The sequence below is a fragment of the Petromyzon marinus genome, unplaced genomic scaffold, assembly GCF_048934315.1.
Source record: "Petromyzon marinus isolate PM22_M1 ecotype Great Lakes invasive population unplaced genomic scaffold, UKy_Petmar_22M1.pri1.0 PM_Scaffold_220, whole genome shotgun sequence".
In the NCBI taxonomy this organism is placed as follows: domain Eukaryota; kingdom Metazoa; phylum Chordata; class Hyperoartia; order Petromyzontiformes; family Petromyzontidae; genus Petromyzon; species Petromyzon marinus.
This window is the reverse complement of record NW_027423192.1, coordinates 1-23,741: the sequence shown is the minus strand read 5'-3', so window position 1 is coordinate 23,741 and position 23,741 is coordinate 1. Positions and strand designations below refer to the sequence as shown.

Below are 23,741 nucleotides of genomic sequence, written 5' to 3'. Positions count from 1 at the left end.
TCCTTGAAAGATCTGGGCAGGGTCCCATCGGTGAGCTCCTCCGGCAGGCAAGGCTGCGATGGCTGGGTCATGTAGCCCGCATGCCCAGCCACCGCATGCCGAAACAGCTTTTGTTTGGCCGGATTGAGGGGGCTAAGCGGGCGCGGCACGGGCTAGAGAAGAGATGGAGTGATGTGGTACAGGAGGACGTGGAGCTGAGTGGACTTGCCGATGACTGGTACCAGCGGTGTCAAGATCGGCTTCTGTGGAGGAGGCTCGTGAAGGACGCTACTGGGCAGTTGGAGGCAGTCGCCCTCCAACAACAACGGAGGGCGGAGGAGCGACGCTCACAACAGCGAGCGGAGCGCCGGGTGGCTAAAGCACAGCAGGTTGGCACAGTAGGGGGCACAGGTGGTGCATCAGCCAGTCATCTCAGTCAGTCGACCCGTGGCACCTGGGTCTGCCCCGTGACCTCCTGCCAGCGGGCGTTCGACACTTCACGTGGCCTCAGGGTGCACATAGCCTGGCACAAGCGTCGTGGTGACGTCACCGCCACTTAGTGGCGAATGGCGGTTGTTGTTGTTGTTGTGTCTCTGTGAGTGTCTCTATGTGTGTGAGTGTGTATCTGTGTGTGTGTCTGTGTGTGACTGTGTGACTGTGTGTGTCTCTCTGTGAGTGTCTGTGTGTGTGAGTGTCTCTGTATGTGAGAGTGTGTGTGAGTGTGTGTGAGTGTGTATGTATGTGTGTACTGTGTGTGTCTGTGTGTATGTGTGTGTGTCTCTGTGAGTGTGTGTGTGTGTGAGTGTCTGTGTGTCTCTGTGTATGAGTGTATGTGAGTGTGTGACTGAGTGTATGTGTCTGTGTGTGTGTCTCTGTGAGTGTGTGAGTGTCTGTGTGTGTGTGTGTGTCTCTGTGTGTGTCTCTCTGTGAGTGTGTGTGTGTGAGTGTGTGAGACTGTGAGTGTGTATGTATGTGTGTACTGTGTGTGTGAGTGTCTCTGTGTGTCACTGTGTATGTGTGTATGTGAGTGTGTATCTGTGTGTGTCTGTGTGTGTGTGTGTATCTATGTGTATGTGTGTGTGACTGTATGTGTGTGAGTGTGTGTGTGTTATTGTGCAGTGTGTGCGTGCCGGGCTGGGTGCACGCTGCGAGATTCTAGAAACTTGGAGCGGAACGCTCCGGTCCTGGCCAGCAACACAAACTCCAAGGTCCACGCTCGCACCACAAACCTGCACAACAACAACAACATCAACAACATCATCATCAACAACAACCACAACAACAACCACATCATTATCAACATCAACAACAACTCTGTGTGTATCTCTGTGTGTGTCTCTGTGTGTGTCTCTGTGTGTGTCTCTGTGTGTGTCTCTGTCTCTGTGTGTCTCTGTGTGTGTCTCGGTCTGTGTGTCTCTGTGTGTGTCTCTGTCTCTGTGTGTCTCTGTGTGTGTCTCTGTCTCTGTGTGTCTCTGTGTGTGTCTCGGTCTGTGTGTCTCTGTGTGTATCTCTGTGTGTATCTCTGTGTGTGTCTCTGTGTGTCTCTGTGTGTGTGTGTCTCTGTGTGTGTCTGTGTCTGTGTGTGTGTCTATGTGTGTGTCTGTGTGTATCAATGTGTATCTGTGTGTGTGTATCTGTGTGTGTGTATCTGTGTGTAGTGTATCTGTGTGTAGTGTATCTGTGTGTAGTGTATCTGTGTGTGTATCTGTGTATCTGTGTATGTGTATCTCTGTGTGCATCTGTGTGTATCTGTGTGTGTATCTGTGTGTAGTGTATCTCTGTGTGTATCTGTGTGTGTGTGTGTATCTGTGTGTGTGTGTGTATCTGTGTGTGTATCTGTGTGTGCGTGCATCTGTGTGTGTGTATCTGTGTGTATCTGTGTTTGTGTATCTGTGTGTATCTGTGTTTGTGTATCTGTGTGTATCTGTCTGTGTGTCTCTGTGTGTATCTGTGTGTGTGTGTGTATCTGTGTGTGTGTGTCTGTGTGTGTGTATCTGTGTGTGTGTGTATCTGTGTGTGTATGTGTGTGTGTATCTGTGTGTATCTGTGTGTGTGTGTATCTGTGTGTGTGTATGTGTGTGTATCTGTGTGTGTGTCTCTGTGTGTATCTGTGTGTATCTGTGTGTGTATGTGTGTGTGTATGTGTGTGTGTATCTGTGTGTGTGTATCTGTGTGTGTGTATCTGTGTGTGTGTATCTGTGTGTGTATCTGTGTGTGTATCTGTGTGTATCTGTGTGTGTGTATCTGTGTGTGTGTATCTGTGTGTATCTGTGTGTGTGTATCTGTGTGTATCTGTGTGTGTGTATCTGTGTGTATCTGTGTGTGTGTATCTGTGTTTGTGTATCTGTGTGTGTGTATCTGTGTGTGTATCTGTGTGTATCTGTGTGTGTATCTGTGTGTGTGTATCTGTGTGTATCTGTGTGTGTGTGTATCTGTGTGTGTATCTGTGTGTGTGTATCTGTGTGTATCTGTGTGTGTGTATCTGTGTGTATCTGTGTGTGTGTGTATGTGTGTGTATCTGTCTGTGTGTATCTGTGTGTGTGTGTATCTGTGTGTGTATCTGTGTGTGTGTATATGTGTGTATCTGTGTGTGTGTATCTGTGTGTATCTGTGTGTGTGTGTATGTGTGTGTATCTGTGTGTGTGTATCTGTGTGTGTGTGTCTCTGTGTGTGTGTGTATCTGCGTACCGAGGGTGAGTGAGTGTGTGGATGAGTGAAGTCTCCAAGTCGACCTCCCACAATCCATGCTCCTCGTCCACAAACAGCACCTGGACATCGGGGAGACACGGGGAGAGACGCGGGGAGAGACACGGGGAGAGAGACACGGGGAGACACGGGGAGAGAGACACGGGGAGAGAGACACGGGGAGAGAGAGAGAGACACGGGGAGAGACACGGGGAGAGAGAGACACGGGGAGAGAGACACGGGGAGAGAGAGACACGGGGAGAGACACGGGGGGAGACACGGGGGGAGACACGGGGAGAGACACGGGGAGAGACACGGGGAGAGACACGGGGAGAGAGACACGGGGAGAGAGACACGGGGAGACACGGGGAGAGACACACGGGGAGAGACACACGGGGAGAGACACGGGGAGAGACACGGGGAGAGACACGGGGAGAGACACGGGGAGAGACACGGGGAGAGAGACACGGGGAGACACGGGGAGACACGGGGAGACACGGGGGGACACAGGGAGAGACACAGTGAGACACGGGGAGAGACGGGGAGACACGGGGAGACACGGTGAGAGACACGGGGAGACACGGTGAGAGACACGGGGAGACACGGGGAGAGACACGGGGAGAGACACGGGGAGACACGGGGAGAGAGACACGGGGAAAGACACGGGGAGAGAGACACGGGGAGACACGGGGAGAGAGACACGGGGAGACACGGGGAGACACGGGGAGACACGGGGGAACACGGGGAGAGACACGGTGAGACACGGGGAGACACGGTGAGACACGGGGAGAGACACGGTGAGACACGGGGAGACACGGGGAGAGAGACACGGGGAGAGACACGGGAAGAGACACGGGAAGAGACACGGGGAGAGACACGGGGAGAGACACACGGGGAGAGACACGGGGAGAGACACGGGGAGAGACATGGGGAGAGAGACACGGGGAGACACGGGGAGACATGGGGGGACACGGGGAGAGACTCGGGGAGAGACACGGGAAGAGACACGGGAAGAGACACGGGGAGAGACACGGGAAGAGACACAGGGAGACACGGGGAGACACGGGGAGACACACGGGGAGAGACACGGGGAGAGAGACACGGGGAGACACGGGGAGAGAGACACGGGGAGAGAGACACGGGGAGAGAGAGACGCGGGGAGAGACACGGGGAGAGACACGGGGAGAGACACGGGGAGAGAGACACGGGGAGACACGGGGAGACACGGGGAGAGACACGGGGAGAGAGACACGGGGAGAGACACGGAGACACGGGGAGAGACACGGAGACACGGGGAGAGACACGGAGACACGGGGAGAGACACGGGGAGAGAGACACGGGGAGAGAGACACGGGGAGACACGGGGAGAGACACGGGGAGAGAGACACGGGGAGAGACACGGGGAGAGACACGGGGAGAGACACGGGGACACGGGGAGAGAGACACAGGGAGAGAGACACGGGGAGAGACACGGGGAGAGAGACACGGGGAGAGAGACACGGGGAGAGAGACACGGGGAGACACGGGGAGAGAGACACAGGGAGAGACACGGGGAGAGAGACACGGGGAGAGAGACACGGGGAGAGAGACACGGGGAGAGAGACACGGGGAGAGAGACACGGGGAGAGAGACACGGGGAGAGACACGGGGAGAGAGACAGAGAGAGACACGGGGAGAGACACAGGGAGAGACACAGAGAGACACGGGGAGAGAGACACGGGGAGAGAGAGAGACACGGGGAGAGAGACACGGGGAGAGACACGGGGAGAGAGAGAGACACGGGGAGAGAGACACGGGGAGAGACACGGGGAGAGAGAGACACGGGGAGAGAGACGGTGAGAGACACGGGGAGAGAGACACGGGGAGAGAGACACAGAGAGAGAGACACGGGGAGAGAGAGACACGGGGAGAGAGACGGTGAGAGACACGGAGACACGGGGAGAGACACGGAGACACGGGGAGAGAGACGGTGAGAGACACGGAGACATGGGGAGAGAGACACGGGGAGAGAGACACGGGGAGAGAGACACGGGGAGAGACACGGGGAGAGACACGGGGAGAGACACAGTGAGAGACACGGAGACACGTGGAGAGAGACACGGGGAGACACAGGGAGAGAGACACGGGGAGAGACACGGTGAGAGACACGGAGACACGGGGAGAGAGACACGGGGAGAGAGACACGGGGAGAGAGACACGGGGAGACACGGGGAGAGACACGGGGAGCGAGACACGGGGAGAGAGACACGGGGAGAGAGACACGGGGAGACACGGGGAGAGAGACACGGGGAGAGACACGGGGAGAGACACGGGGAGAGACACAGTGAGAGACACGGAGACACGGGGAGACACGGGGAGAGAGACACGGGGAGACACAGGGAGAGAGACACGGGGAGAGAGACACGGGGAGAGAGACACGGGGAGAGAGATACAGGGAGAGAGAGACACGGGGAGAGACACGGGGAGAGACACGGGGAGAGAGACACGGGGAGAGACACGGGGAGAGAGAGACGGTGGGGGAGAAAGGTTCAACAATATGCTCACTCACCCATTGTCTGAGTGTGTGTGTGTCTGTGTGTGTGTCTCTGTGTGTGTGTGTCTGTGTGTGTCTGTGTGTATGTCTGTGTGTGTGTCTGTGTGTGTCTGTGTGTATGGCTGTGTGTGTGTGTGTCTGTGTGTGTGACTGTGTGTGTGTGTCTGTGTGTGTGTGTCTGTGTGTATCTGTGTGTGTCTGTGTGTGTGTGTCTGTGTGTGTGTGTCTGTGTGTGTGTCTGTGTGTGTCTGTGTGTCTGTGTGTGTGTCTGTGTGTGTGTGTATGTGTGTGTGTCTGTGTGTGTGTCTGTGTGTGTGTGTCTGTGTGTGTGTCTGTGTGTGTCTGTGTGTACTGTGTGTGTGTGTAGTGTGTGTGTGTCTGTGTGTGTGTAGTGTGTGTGTGTGTCTGTATCTGTGTGTGTAGTGTGTGTGTGTCTGTATCTGTGTGTGTGTATGTGTGTGTAGTGTGTCTATCTGTGTGTCACCTGAATGTTCGCTAGACAGTATTTATGTGTGTGTATGTGTGTATCTGTGTCTGTGTGTGTGTATCTGTGTGTCTGTGTGTATCTGTGTGTGTATGTGTGTGTGTATGTGTGTGTGTATCTGTGTGTGTCTGTGTGTATCTGTGTGTGTGTAGTGTATCTGTGTGTGTGTGTGTCACATGAATGTTCGCTAGACAGTATTTATGTGTGTGTATGTGTGTATCTGTGTCTGTGTGTGTGTATCTGTGTGTGTCTGTGTGTGTGTGTGTATGTGTGTGTGTATGTGTGTATGTGTGTGTGTATCTGTGTGTGTCTGTATCTGTGTGTGTGTGTGTCACCTGAATGTTCGCTAGACAGTATTTATGTGTGTCTGTGTGTGTGTCTGTGTGTCTGTGTGTGTGTGTATCTGTGTGTATGTGTGTAGTGTCTGTGTGTGTGTCACCTGAATGTTCGCTAGACAGTATTTATGCTCCAAGTCCCAAGGAGGTGACTCCTCAAACATCACAGAGAGCTGCTCCTGAAAACTACACACACAGAGACACAGAGAGACACACAGAGAGACACACGGTGAGAGAGAGACACAGCGACACAGAGAGAGACACAGAGAGACACACAGAGAGACACACACGGTGAGAGATAGAGAGACACAGAGACACAGAGAGAGACACAGAGAGACACACAGAGAGACACAGAGAGACACGGTGAGAGACACAGAGAGACACAGAGAGACACACAGAGACACAGAGAGACACACACGGTGAGAGACACACAGAGAGACACAGAGAGACACACACGGTGGGAGATACAGAGACACACAGAGACACAGAGAGAGACACTGAGAGACACAGAGAGACGCAGAGAGAGACACAGAGAGAGACACAGAGACACACAGAGACACACAGAGAGACACACAGAGAGAGACACACAGAGAGACACACACGGTGAGAGATACAGAGAGACACAGAGACACACAGAGACACACAGAGAGACACAGAGAGAGACACACAGGGAGACACACACAGAGACACAGAGAGACACAGAGACACGGGGAGACACACAGAGAGAGACACAGAGAGACACACAGAGACACACACAGAGAGACACACACGGTGAGAGATACAGAGAGACACAGAGACACAGAGAGAGACACAGAGAGACACAGAGAGACACACACAGAGACACAGAGAGACACAGAGAGACACGGTGAGAGAGAGACACAGAGAGACACACAGAGACACCGAGACACAGAGAGACACAGAGAGAGACACAGAGAGAGACACAGAGAGAGACACACAGAGAGACACACAGAGAGACACAGAGAGACACAGAGAGAGACACAGAGACACAGAGAGACACACAGAGAGAGACACAGAGAGACACACAGAAACACACACAGAGAGACACAGAGAGACACAGAGACACACAGAGAGACACGGTGAGAGACACAGAGAGACACACAGAGAGTCACAGAGAGACACAGAGACACAGAGAGACACACAGAGAGACACAGAGAGAGACACACAGAGAGAGACACAGAGACACAGAGAGAGAGACACAGAGAGAGACACAGAGAGACACACAAGAGAGACACAGAGAGACACAGAGACACACGGTGAGAGACACAGAGAGACACACGGTGAGAGAGAGACACAGAGAGAGACACACGGGGAGAGAGAGAGACAGAGACACAGAGAGAGACACAGAGAGACACAGAGAGACACACAGAGAGACACAGAGAGACACAGAGAGAGAGACACCGAGAGAGACACAGAGAGACACACACAGAGACACACACGGGGAGAGAGAGACACAGAGAGACACACAGAGAGACACACAGAGAGACACAGAGACACAGAGAGACACACAGAGACACAGAGAGACACAGAGAGAGACACACGGGGAGAGAGAGAGACACACAGAGAGAGACAGAGACACAGAGAGACACACAGAGACACCGAGACACACGGTGAGAGAGAGACAGAGAGAAACACAGAGACACACAGAGAGAGACACAGAGAGACAGAGGGAGACACACAGAGAGACACACAGAGAGAGACACACGGGGAGACACAGAGAGAGACACAGAGCGAGACACAGAGAGACACATGGAGACACACAGAGAGAGACACAGAGAGACACACAGAGACACAGAGAGACACACAGAGAGAGACACAGAGCGAGACACAGAGAGACACAGGGAGACACAGAGAGAGACACAGAGAGACACACAGAGAGAGACACAGAGAGACACACAGAGACACAGAGAGACACACAGAGAGAGACACAGAGCGAGACACAGAGAGACACAGAGAGACAGAGAGAGAGACACAGAGAGACACACAGAGAGACACACAGAGACACAGAGAGACACACAGAGAGAGACACACAGAGAGAGACACACAGAGAGAGACACAGAGAGACACACAGAGAGAGACACACGGGGAGACACAGAGACACAGAGAGAGACACAGAGAGACACAGGGAGACACACAGAGAGAGACACAGAGAGACACACAGAGACACAGAGAGACACACAGAGAGAGACACAGAGCGAGACACAGAGAGACACAGGGAGACACACAGAGAGAGACACAGAGAGAGACACAGAGAGACACACAGAGAGACACACAGAGACACACGGTGAGAGAGAGACACAGAGAGACACAGAGAGACACAGGGAGACACAGGGAGACACACAGAGAGAGACACACAGAGAGAGACACACAGAGACACACGGTGAGAGACACACAGAGACACACGGTGAGAGAGAGACACAGAGAGACACAGAGAGACACAGGGAGACACAGGGAGACACAGGGAGACACACAGAGAGACACACAGAGAGAGACACAGAGAGACACACGGTGAGAGACACACAGAGACACACGGTGAGAGAGAGACACAGAGAGACACAGAGAGATACACAGAGACACACGGTGAGAGACACAGAGAGACACAGAGAGACACAGAGAGAGACACAGAGAGACACAGAGAGACACAGAGACACAGAGACACACAGAGAGACACACAGAGACACACAGAGACACATGGTGAGAGACACAGAGAAACACAGAGAGACACACAGAGAGACACACGGGGAGAGACACACGGGGAGAGACACAGAGAGACACAGAGACACACGGTGAGAGACACAGAGAGACACAGAGAGACACACGGGGAGAGAGAGACACAGAGAGACACACGGGGAGAGAGACAGAGAGACACAGAGAGAGAGACAGAGAGACACACGGGGAGAGACAGAGAGAGACACAGAGACACAGAGACACAGAGAGAGACACACGGTGAGAGAGAGACACAGAGAGACACAGAGAGAGACACGGTGAGAGAGAGACACAGAGAGACAGAGAGAGAGACACGGTGAGAGAGAGACACAGAGAGAGACACGGTGAGAGAGAGACACAGAGAGACAGAGAGAGAGACACGGTGAGAGAGAGACACAGAGAGAGACACACGGTGAGAGAGAGACACAGAGACACACAGAGAGAGAGACACAGAGAGACACAGAGAGAGACACGGTGAGAGAGAGACACAGAGACACACAGAGAGAGACACGGTGAGAGAGAGACACAGAGAGAGACACACGGTGAGAGAGAGACACAGAGAGACAGAGAGAGACACACAGTGAGAGAGAGACACAGAGAGACACAGAGAGAGACACGGTGAGAGAGAGACACAGAGAGACACAGAGAGAGACACACGGTGAGAGAGAGACACAGAGACACAGAGGTAGACACACGGTGAGAGAGAGACACAGAGAGACACAGAGAGACATAGAGAGAGACACGGGGAGAGAGAGACACAGAGAGACACAGAGAGAGAGACACACACAGAGAACACAGGAGAGAGAGGGAGAGACACAGAGAGACACAGAGAGAGAGAGACACACAGAGAGAGACACAGAGAGACACAGAGAGACACACGGTGAGAGACAAAGAGAGACACAGAGAGAGACACAGAGAGAGAGACAGAGAGAGAGACACGGGGAGAGAGAGACACAGAGAGACACAGGGAGACAGAGAGACACACAGAGAGACACAGAGAGACACAGAGATAGAGACACGGGGAGAGAGAGACATGGGGAGAGACACGGAGAGAGACACGGGGGAAGAGAGACACGGGGGGAGAGAGACACAGACACAGGGAGACAGAGAGAGACACAGAGACACGGGGAGAGAGACACGGGGGTGAGAGAGACACGGGGGGGTGTTTGGGGATAAAGGTTCAACTCACTCACCCACCCACTCACTCCACCCACTCACCCACCCACCCACCCACTCACCCACCCACTCACTCACTCACCCACTCACCCACCCACCCACCCACTCACCCACCCACCCACCCACTCACTCACCCACTCACTCCCTCACCCACTCACCCACCCACCCACCCACTCACCCACCCACCCACCCACCCACTCACTCACCCACTCACTCACTCACCCACTCACCCACTCACTCACCCCACCACTCACCCACCCACCCACCCACTCACCCACCCACTCACTCACTCACCCACTCACCCACCCACCCACCCACTCACCCCACCCACCCACCCACTCACCCACCCACTCACTCACTCACCCACTCACCCACCCACCCACCCACTCACCCACCCACCCACCCAATCACTCACCCACTCACTCACTCACCCACTCACCCACCCACCCACCCACTCACCCACCACCCACCCACTCACCCACCCACTCACTCACTCACCCAATCACCCACCCCACCCACCCACTCACCCACCCCACCCACTCACTCATCCCACTCACTCACTCACCCACTCACCCACCCACCCACCCACTCACCCACCCACCCACCCACTCACTCACCCACCTCACTCACTCACCCACTCACCCACTCACCCACTCACTCACCCACCCACTCACCCACCCACCCACCCACTCACCCACCCACCCACTCACTCACCCACTCACTCACTCACCCACTCACTCACCCACCCACTCACCCACCCACTCACCCACTCACCCACCCACCCACCCACTCACTCACCCACCCACTCACTCACCCCCTCACTCACTCACCCACCCACCCACTCACCCACCCACCCACCCACTCACTCACCCACTCACTCACTCACCCACTCACCCACCCACCCACCCACCCACTCACCCACCCACCCACCCACCCACTCACTCACCCACTCACTCACTCACCCACCCACTCACCCACCCACTCACCCACCCACTCACCCACTCACCCACCCACCCACCCACTCACTCACCCACCCACTCACTCACCCACTCACTCACCCACCCACCCACCCACCCACCCACTCACCCACCCACCCACCCACTCACTCACCCACTCACTCACTCCACCCATCCCCCCACCCACCCACCACTCACCCACCCACCCACCCACTCACTCACCCACTCACTCACTCACTCACCCACTCACCCACTCACCCACTCACTCACCCACCCACTCACCCACCCACCCACCCACTCACCGCACCCACCCACTCACTCACCCACTCACTCACTCACCCACTCACTCACCCACCACTCACCCACCCACTCACCCACCCACCCACCCACTCACTCACCCACCCACTCACTCACCCACTCACTCACCCACCCACTCACCCACCCACTCACCCACTCACCCACCCACCCACCCACTCACCCACCCACCCACTCACTCACCCACCCATTCACTCACCCACTCACTCACCCACCCATTCACTCACCCACTCACTCACTCACCCACTCACTCACCCACCCACTCACCCACTCACCCACCCACCCACCCACTCACCCACCCACCCACTCACTCACCCACTCACTCACTCACCCACTCACTCACCCACCCACTCACCCACCCACTCACCCACTCACCCACCCACCCACCCACTCACCCACCCACCCACTCACTCACCCACTCACTCACTCACCCACTCACTCACCCACCCACTCACCCACCCACTCACCCACTCACCCACCCACCCACCCACTCACTCACCCACCCACTCACTCACCCACTCACTCACCCACCCACTCACCCACCCACTCACCCACTCACCCACCCACCCACCCACTCACCCACCCACCCACTCACTCACCCACCCATTCACTCACCCACTCACTCACCCACCCATTCACTCACCCACTCACTCACTCACCCACTCACTCACCCACCCACTCACCCACTCACCCACCCACCCACTCACCCACCCACCCACTCACTCACCCACTCACTCACTCACCCACTCACCCACTCACTCACCCACCCACTCACCCACCCACTCACCCACTCACCCACCCACCCACCCACTCACCCACTCACTCACCCACTCACTCACTCACCCACTCACTCACCCACCCACTCACCCACCCACTCACCCACTCACCCACCCACCCACCCACTCACTCACCCACCCACTCACTCCACCCACTCACTCACCCACCCACTCACCCACCCACTCACCCACTCACCCACCCACCCACCCACTCACCCACCCTCCCACTCACTCACCCACCCATTCATTCACTCACCCACTCACTCACCCACCCATTCACTCACCCACTCACTCACTCACCCACTCACTCACCCACCCACTCACCCACCCACCCACCCACCCACCCACCACCCCACCCACTCACTCTCCCTCCCCCTCTCCCACCCACCCACTCCACCCACTCACCCCACACTCCCACTCACTCACCCACCCTCTCTCCCACCCACCCACTCACCCACCCACTCACCCACTCACCCACCCACCCACCCACTCACTCACCCACCCTCTCTCCCACCCACCCACTCACCCACCCACTCACCCACTCATCCACTCACCCACCCACTCACTCACCCACTCACCCACCCACCCACCCACTCACTCACCCACCCTCTCCCACCCACCCACTCACCCACCCACTCACCCACTCACCCACCCACCCACCCACTCACTCACCCACCCTCTCTCCCACCCACCCACTCACCCACCCACTCACCCACCCACCCACCCACTCACTCACCCACCCTCTCTCCCACCCACCCACTCACTCACTCACCCACTCACCCACCCACCCACCCACTCACCCACCCACTCACCCACCCACTCACTCACTCACTCACTCACCCACCCACCCACCCACTCACCCACCCACCCACCCACTCACTCACTCACCCACCCACCCACTCACTCACCCACCCACCCACCCACTCACTCACCCACCCACTCACCCACCCACTCACCCACTCACCCACCCACCCACCCACTCACCCACCCACCCACCCACTCACCCACCCACCCACCCACCCACTCACTCACTCACTCACCCCCACCCCACCCACTCACTCACTCACTCACCCACCCACCCACTCACTCACCCACCCACCCACCCACTCACCCACCCACTCACCCACTCACCCACCCACTCACCCACTCCTCACCCACTCTCCCACCAACCCACTCACCCACCCACCCATCCACTCACCCACCCACTCACTCACCCACTCACCACCCACTCACACCCACCCACCCACTCACCCACCCACCCACTCACTCACTCACCCACCCACCCACTCACTCACCCACTCCACTCACCCACCCACTCACTCCACCCACTCACTCACCCACCCACTCACTCACCCACCCACTCACCCACCCACTCACTCACCTACCTCACCCACTCACCCACTCACTCACCTCAACCTCTCACCCACCCACTCACCCACTCACCCACTCACTCACTCACCCACTCACTCACTCACTCACCCACTCACCCACTCACTCACCCACCCACCCACTCACCCACCCACTCACCCACCCACCCACTCACTCACCACCCACCCACCCACCCACTCACCCACTCACCCACCCACCCACCCTCTCACTCACCCACCCACTCACCCACCCACTCACCCACTCACCCACCCACTCACCCACTCTCCCACCAACCCACTCACCCACCCCACCACCCACTCACCCACCCACCCACCCACTCACCCACCCACTCACTCACTCACCCACTCACCCACTCACTCACTCACCCACTCACTCACTCACTCACCCACCCACCCACTCACTCACTCACCCACTCACCCACTCACTCACTCACCCACCCACTCACCCACTCACCCACCCACTCACCCACTCACTCAGCTCACTCACCCACCCACCCACTCACCCACCCACCCACTCACCCACTCACCCACTCACCCACCCACTCACCCACCCACCCACTCACCCACTCACCCACCCACTCACCCACTCACTCACCCACTCACCCACTCACTCACTCACTCACCCACTCACTCACTCACCCACCCACCCACTCACTCACCCACCCACCCACCCACTCACTCACCCACCCACTCACCCACCCACTCACTCACCCACTCACTCACCCACCCACTCACTCACTCACCCTCCACCCACTCACCCACCCACCCACTCACCCACTCACCCACTCACTCACTCACTCACCCACTCACCCACCCACCCACCCACCCACTCACCCACCACCCACCACCCACCCACTCACTCTCACTCACCCACCCACCCACTCACTCACCCACCCACCCACCCACTCACCCACCCACTCACCCCACTCACCCACCCACTCACCCACTCACTCACCCACTCTCCCACCAACCCACTCACCCACCCACCCATCCACTCACCCACCCACTCAATCACCCACTCACCCACTCACCCACCCACCCACTCACTCACCCACCCACCCACCCACTCACTCACCCACCCACTCACCCACCCACTCACTCACCCACTCACTCACCCACCCACTCACTCACCCACCCACTCACCCACCCACCTCACTCACCTACCCACCCACTCACCCACTCTCACTCACTCACCCACCCACCCACCTCACCCACCCACCCACTCACCCACTCACCCACTCACTCACTCACTCACCCACTCACCCACTCACTCCACCCACCCACCCACTCACCCACCCACTCACCACCCCACCACTCACCACCCACCCACCCACCCACTCACCCACTCCCCCACCCACCCACCCACTCACTCACCCACCCACTCACCCACCCACTAACCCACTCACCCACCCACTCACCCACTCTCCCACCAACCCACTCACCCACCCACCCACCCACTCACCCACCCACCACACCCACTCACCCACCCACTCACTCACTCACCCACTCACCCACTCACTCACTCACCCACTCACTCCCACTCACCCACCCACCCACTCACTCACTCACCCACCCACTCACCCACTCACTCACTCACCCACCCACTCACCCACTCACTCACCCACTCACCCACCCACCCACTCACCCACCCACCCACTCACCCACTCACCCACCCACCCACTCACCCACCCACCCACTCACCCACTCACCCACCCACTCACCCACTCACTCACCCACTCTCCCACCCACCCATCCACTCACCCACCCACTCACTCACCCACTCACCCACCACTCACCCACTCACCCACCCACTCCACTCACTCACTCCCCCACCCACCCACCCACTCACCCACCCACCCACCCACTCATCCTCCACTCACACCTCCACTCACTCACTCACCCAACCCACCCACCCACTCACCCACCCACCCACCCACTCATCCACCCACTCACCCACCCACTCACCCACTCACTCACCCACCCACCCACTCACCCACTCACTCACTCCACTCACCCACTCACTCACCCACCCACTCACCCACCCACTCACCCACTCTCACCCACCCACCCACCCACTCACCCACTCACTCACCCACTCACTCACTCACCCACTCACTCACCCACCCACTCACCCACCCACTCACCCACTCACCCACCCACCCACCCACTCACTCACCCACCCACTCACTCACCCACTCACTCACCCCACCCACTCACCCACCCACTCACCCACTCACCCACCCACCCACCCACTCACCCACCCACCCACTCACTCACCCACCCATTCACTCACCCACTCACTCACCCACCCATTCACTCACCCACTCACTCACTCACCCACTCACTCACCCACCCACTCACCCACCCACCCACCCACCCACTCACTCACCCACCCTCTCTCCCACCCACCCCACTCACCCACCCACTCACCACTCACCCAACCACCCACCCACTCACTCACCCACCCTTCCCACCCACCACTCACCCACCCACTCACCCACTCACCACCCACCCACCCCTCCACCCTCTCTCCCACCCACCCACTCACCCACCCACTCACCCACTCATCCACTCACCCACCCACTCACTCACCCACTCACCCACCCACCCACCCACTCACTCACCCACCCTCTCTCCACCCACCCACTCACCCACCCACTCACCCACTCACCCACCCACCCACCCACTCACTCACCCACCCTCTCTCCCACCCACCCACTCACCCACCCACTCACCCACCCAACCACCCACTCACTCACCCACCCTCTCTCCCACCCACCCACTCACTCACTCACCCACTCACCCACCCACCCACCCACTCACCCACCCACTCACCCACCCACCCCTCCCCTCACTCACCCACCCACCCACCCACTCACCCACCCACCCACCCACTCACTCACTCACCCACCCACCCACTCACTCACCCACCCACCCACCCACTCACTCACCCACCCACTCACCCACCCACTCACCCACTCACCCACCCACCCACCCACTCACCCACCCACCCACCCACCCACTCACTCACTCACTCACCCACCCACCCACCCACTCACTCACTCACCCACCCACCCACTCACTCACCCACCCACCCACCCACTCACCCACCCACTCACCCACTCACCCACCCACTCACCCACTCACTCACCCACTCTCCCACCAACCCACTCACCCACCCACCCATCCACTCACCCACCCACTCACTCACCCACTCACCCACCCACTCACTCACTCACTCACCCACTCACCCACCCACCCACTCACTCACCCACCCACCCACCCACTCACTCACCCACCCACTCACCCACCCACTCACTCACCCACTCACTCACCCACCCACTCACTCACCCACCCACTCACCCACCCACTCACTCACCTACCCACCCACTCACCCACTCACTCACCCACCCACCCACTCACCCACCCACTCACCCACCCCTCTCACTCACCACCCACCCACCCACCCACTCACCCACTCACCCACCCACCCACCCACTCACTCACCCACCCACTCACCCACCCACTCACCCACTCACCCACCCACTCACCCACTCTCCCACCAACCACTCACCCACCCACCCACCCACTCACCCACTCACCCACTCACTCACTCACTCACCCACTCACCCACTCACTCACCCACCCACCCACTCACCCACCCACTCACCCACCCACCTCACTCACCACCCACCCACCCACCCACTCACCCACTCACCCACCCACCCACCCACTCACTCACCCACCCACTCACCCACCCACTCACCCACTCACCCACCCACTCACCCACTCTCCCACCAACCCACTCACCCACCCACCACCCACTCACCCACCCACCCACCCACTCACCCACCCACTCACTCACTCACCCACTCACCCACTCACTCACTCACCCACTCACTCACTCACTCACCCACCCACCCACTCACTCACTCACCCACTCACCCACTCACTCACTCACCCACCCACTCACCCACTCACTCACCAACTCACCCACCCACCCACTCACCCACCCACCCACTCACCCACTCACCCACTCACCCACCCACCCACTCACCCACCCACCCACTCACCCACTCACCCACCCACTCACCCACTCACTCACCCACTCACCCACTCACTCACTCACCCACTCACCCACTCACCCACCCACCCACTCACTCACCCACCCACCCACCCACCCACTCACTCACCCACCCACTCACCCACCCACTCACTCACCCACTCACTCACCCACCCACTCACTCACCCACCCACTCACTCACCCACCCACTCACCCACCCACTCACTCACCTACCCACCCACTCACCCACTCACTCACTCACCCACCCACCCACTCACCCACCCACCCACTCACCCACTCACCCACTCACTCACTCACTCACCCACTCACCCACCCACCCACCCACCACTCACCCACCCACCCACCACCCACCCACTCACTCACTCACCCACCCACCCACTCACTCACCCACCCACCCACCCACTCACCCACCCACTCACCCACTCACCCACCCACTCACCCACTCACTCACCCACTCTCCCCACCAACCCACTCACCCACCCACCCATCCACTCACCCACCCACTCACTCACCCACTCACCCACCCACTCACTCACTCACTCACCCACTCACCCACTCACCCACCCACCCACTCACTCACCCACCCACTCACTCACCCACTCACTCACCCACCCACTCACTCACCCACTCACTCACTCACCCACCCACTCACTCACACCCACTCACCCACCCACTCACTCACCTACCCACCCACTCACCCACTCACTCACTCACCCACCCACCCACTCACCCACCCACCCACTCACCCACTCACTCACTCACTCACCCACTCACCCACTCACTCACCCACCCACCCACTCACCCACCCACTCACCCACCCACTCACTCACCACCCACCCACCCACCCACTCACCCACTCACCCACCCACCCACCCACTCACTCACCCACCCACTCACCCACCCACTAACCCACTCACCCACCCACTCACCCACTCTCCCACCAACCCACTCACCCACCCACCCACCCACTCACCCACCCACCCACCCACTCACCCACCCACTCACTCACCCACTCACCCACTCACTCACTCACCCACCCACTCACCCACTCACTCACCCACTCACTCACCCACCCACTCACCCACCCACCCACTCACCCACTCACCCACCCACCCACTCACCCACCCACCCACTCACCCACTCACCCACCCACTCACCCACTCACTCACCCACTCACCCACCCACTCACTCACTCACTCACCCACTCACCCACTCACCCACCCACCCACTCACTCACCCACCCACCCACCCACTCACTCACCCACCCACTCACCCACCCACTCACTCACCCACTCACTCACCCACCCACTCACTCACCCACCCACTCACTCACCCACCCACTCACCCACCCACTCACTCACCTACCCACCCACTCACCCACTCACTCACTCACCCACCCACCCACTCACCCACCCACCCACTCACCCACTCACCCACTCACTCACTCACTCACCCACTCACCCACCCACCCACCCACCCACCACTCACCCACCCACCCACCACCCACCCACTCACTCACTCACCCACCCACCCACTCACTCACCCACCCACCCACCCACTCACCCACCCACTCACCCACTCACCCACCCACTCACCCACTCACTCACCCACTCTCCCACCAACCCACTCACCCACCCACCCATCCACTCACCCACCCACTCACTCACCCACTCACCCACCCACTCACTCACTCACTCACCCACTCACCCACTCACCCACCCACCCACTCACTCACCCACCCACTCACTCACCCACCCACTCACCCACCCACTCACTCACCCACTCACTCACCCACCCACTCACTCACCCACCCACTCACCCACCCACTCACTCACCTACCCACCCACTCACCCACTCACTCACTCACCCACCCACCCACTCACCCACCCACCCACTCACCCACTCACTCACTCACTCACCCACTCACCCACTCACTCACCCACCCACCCACTCACCCACCCACTCACCCACCCACTCACTCACCACCCACCCACCCACCCACTCACCCACTCACCCACCCACCCACCCACTCACTCACCCACCCACTCACCCACCCACTAACCCACTCACCCACCCACTCACCCACTCTCCCACCAACCCACTCACCCACCCACCCACCCACTCACCCACCCACCCACCCACTCACCCACCCACTCACTCACTCACCCACTCACCCACTCACTCACTCACCCACTCACTCACTCACTCACCCACCCACCCACTCACTCACTCACCCACCCACTCACCCACTCACTCACTCACCCACCCACTCACCCACTCACTCACCCACTCACCCACCCACCCACTCACCCACCCACCCACTCACCCACTCACCCACCCACCCACTCACCCACCCACCCACTCACCCACTCACCCACCCACTCACCCACTCACTCACCCACTCTCCCACCCACCCATCCACTCACCCACCCACTCACTCACCCACTCACCCACTCACCCACCCACCCACCCACTCACCCACCCACTCACCCACTCACTCACCCACCCACCCACTCACTCACCCACCCACCCACTCACCCACTCACCCACCCACCCACTCACCCACTCACTCACCCACCCACTCACTCACCCACCCACTCACTCACTCACTCACCCACCCACTCACCCACCCACCCACCCACTCACTCACCCCACCCATTCACTCACTCACCCACCCACTCACCCACTCACTCACCCACTCACCCACCCACTCACTCACCCACTCACACACCCACCCACCCACCCACTCACCCACTCACCCACCCACCCACTCACCCACTCACCCACCCACCCACTCACTCACCCACCCACTCACTCACCCACTCACTCACTCACCCACCCACTCACTCACCCACTCACTCACCCACTCACCCACCCACTCACTCACTCACCACCCACCCACCCACCCACTCACCCACTCACCCACCCACCCACCCACTCACGCACCCACCCACTCACCCACCCACCCACCCACTCACTCACCCACTCACCCACCCACCCACTCACTCACCCACTCACCCACCCACCCACCCACCACCCACCCACTCACCCACCCACCCACCCACTCACTCACCCACCCACTCACTCACTCACCCACCCACCCACCCACTCACTCACTCACTCACCCACCCACTCACTCACTCACCCACTCACCCACCCACTCACCACTCACCCACTCACCCACTCACTCACCCACTCACTCACTCACCCACCCACCCACCCACTCACCCACTCACTCACCCACCCACCCACTCACCCACCCACTCACCCACCCACCCACCACCCACCCACCCACCACCCACCCACCAGGAGTCTTCACTGAAGGCTGTCACCACCTCACAGAAGCTGTGCTCAGGGTAGAGAAGCGCCACCCTCCAGCACAACCTCCCGTCCTTGAGCAGGGGCAAGCGTCCACCCCCCTGGTCCTCACCCCCCTGGTCACACCCCTGGTCACACCCCTGGTCCTCACCCCCCTGGTCACCCCCCTGGTCACACCCCTGGTCACACCCCTGGTCGTGAGGGAGGTTCAGACGGATTTTACGATCCTGAGAGAGGGGGGGGGGGGAGAGGGACGACATTAGGGGCATCGTCGTCGCCGTGGTGACGAGCGAGCGGTTGCCGTGGTGATGAGCGAGTGGTTGCCGTGGTGATGAGCGAGTGGTTGCCGTGGTGATGACTGAGTGGTTACCATGGTGATGAGTGGTGATGAGTGGTTGCCATGGTGATGAGTGAGTGGTCGCCGTGGTGATGAGCGAGTGGTTGCCGTGGTGATGAGTGAGTGGTTACCATGGTGACGAGTGAGCGGTTGCCGTGGTGATGAGTGGTGATGAGTGGTTGCCGTGGTGATGAGTGGTTGCCATGGTGATGAGTGAGTGGTTGCCATTGTGATGAGTGAGTGGTTGCCGTGGTGACGAGTGAGTGGTTGCCATGGTGATGACTGAGTGGTTGCCATGGCGATGAGTGAGTGGTTGCCATGGTGATGAGTGAGTGGTTGCCATGGTGATGAGTGAGTGGTTACCATGGTGACGAGTGAGTGGTTGCCGTGGTGATGAGTGGTTGCCATGGTGATGAGTGAGTGGTTGCCATGGTGATGAGTGAGTGGTTGCCGTGGTGACGAGTGAGTGGTTGCCATGGTGATGACTGAGTGGTTGCCATGGCGATGAGTGAGTGGTTGCCATGGTGATGAGTGAGTGGTTACCATGGTGACGAGTGAGTGGTTACCGTGGTGATGAGTGAGTGGTTACCGTGGTGATGAGGTTGAGTGGTTGCCGTGGTGATGAAGTTGAGTGGTTGCCATGGTGATGAGTGAGTGGTTACCATGGTGACGAGTGAGTGGTTACCGTGGTGATGAGTGAGTGGTTACCGTGGTGATGAGGTTGAGTGGTTGCCGTGGTGATGAAGTTGAGTGGTTGCCATGGTGATGAGTGAGTGGTTGCCATGGTGATGAGTGAGTGGTTACCATGGTGATGAGTGAGTGGTTGCCATGGTGATGAGTGGGTGGTTGCCATGGTGACGAGTGAGTGGTTGCCATGGTGATGAGTGAGTGATTACCATGGTGATGAGGTTGCCGTGGTGACGAGCGAGCGGTTGCCATGGTGATGAGTGAGTGGTTGCCATGGTGATGAGTGAGTGGTTGCCGTGGTGATGAGTGAGTGGTTACCGTGGTGATGAGTGGTGATGAGTGAGTGGTTGCCATGGTGATGAGTGAGTGGTTGCCATGGTGATGAGTGAGTGGTTGCCATGGTGACGAGTGGTGATGAGTGGTTACCATGGTGACGAGTGAGTGGTTGCCATGGTGACGAGTGGTTACCATGGTGATGAGTGGTGATGAGTGAGTGGTTGCCATGGTGATGAGTGGTTGCCATGGTGACGAGTGGTGATGAGTGAGTGGTTGCCATGGTGACGAGTGAGTGATTGCCATGATGATGAGTGAGTGGTTGCCATGGTGACGAGTGAGTGGTTGCCATGGTGACGAGTGGTTACCATGGTGATGAGGTGGAGGAGCCGCTGAGTTTGCTTCTGGTGCTCACGGCGCTGCCTCTGGGCACGGCGCCGGTCCCTCTGCAACTCTCGCTACAAACAACAACAACAACAACTACAACAATGTCTACTACAACAACTACAACAACAACAACAACATCATCAACATCAACAACAACAACAACATCAACAACAACAACAACTACAACAACAACAACTACAACAACTACAACAACAAAACAACAACTACTACAACAACAACAACATCAACATCAACAACATCAACAACAACAACATCAACAACAACAACAACATCAACAACAACAACAACATCAACAACAACATCAACAACAACAACAACATCAACATCAACAACAACTACAACAACAACAACTACAACAACAACATCAACAACATCAACAACAACTACAACAACTACAACAACAACATCAACAACAACTACTACAACAACAACTACAACAACTACTACAACAACAACAACAATAACAACAACTACAACAACAACAACAACAACTAAACAACAACAACAACAACTACAACAACTACTACAACAACAACAATAACAACAACTACAACAACAACAATAACAACAACTACAACAACTACAACAACTACAACAACAACTACTACAACAACAATAACAACAACTACAACAACAACAACTACAACAACAACAACTACAACAACAACTACAACTACTATAACAACAACAACAACAATAACAACAACTACAACAACAACAACAACTACAACAACAACTACAACTACTATAACAACAACAACAACAATAACAACAACTACAACAACAACAACAACAACTAAACAACAACAACAACTACAACAACAACAACAACAACAAAACAACAACAAACAACAACAACAACAACTACAAAACAACAACTAAACAACAACAACAACAATAACAACAACTACAACAACAACAACATCAACAACTACAACAACAACTACAACAACAACTACAACTACAACAACAATAACAACAACAACTACAACAACAACTACAACAACAACTACAACAACAACAACTACAACAACAACTACAACAACAACAACTACAACAACTACAACAACAACTACAACTACAACAACAATAACAACAACAACTACAACAACAACTACAACAACAACTACAACAACAACTACAACAACAACAACTACAACAACAACTACAACAACAACTACAACAACTACAACAACTACAACAACAACTACAACAACAATAACAACAACAACAACTACAACAACAACAACAACAACTACAACAACAACTACAACAACAACTAC

The 23,741-nt window shown here is 57.5% G+C and overlaps 1 long non-coding RNA gene across 1 annotated transcript; it reads right to left on the bottom strand.

The window, feature by feature from the left end:
- Window positions 1-428: 428 nt before the first annotated feature.
- Window positions 429-22,546, bottom strand: LOC142922932 (uncharacterized). Its single transcript, XR_012940432.1, has 5 exons — window positions 22,419-22,546; window positions 20,742-20,980; window positions 6,121-6,202; window positions 2,668-2,747; window positions 429-1,208 (listed from the first exon to the last, which is right to left on the bottom strand). It is a non-coding gene; the product is annotated as an uncharacterized LOC142922932 (long non-coding RNA).
- Between the last annotated feature and the right edge of the window lie 1,195 nt (window positions 22,547-23,741).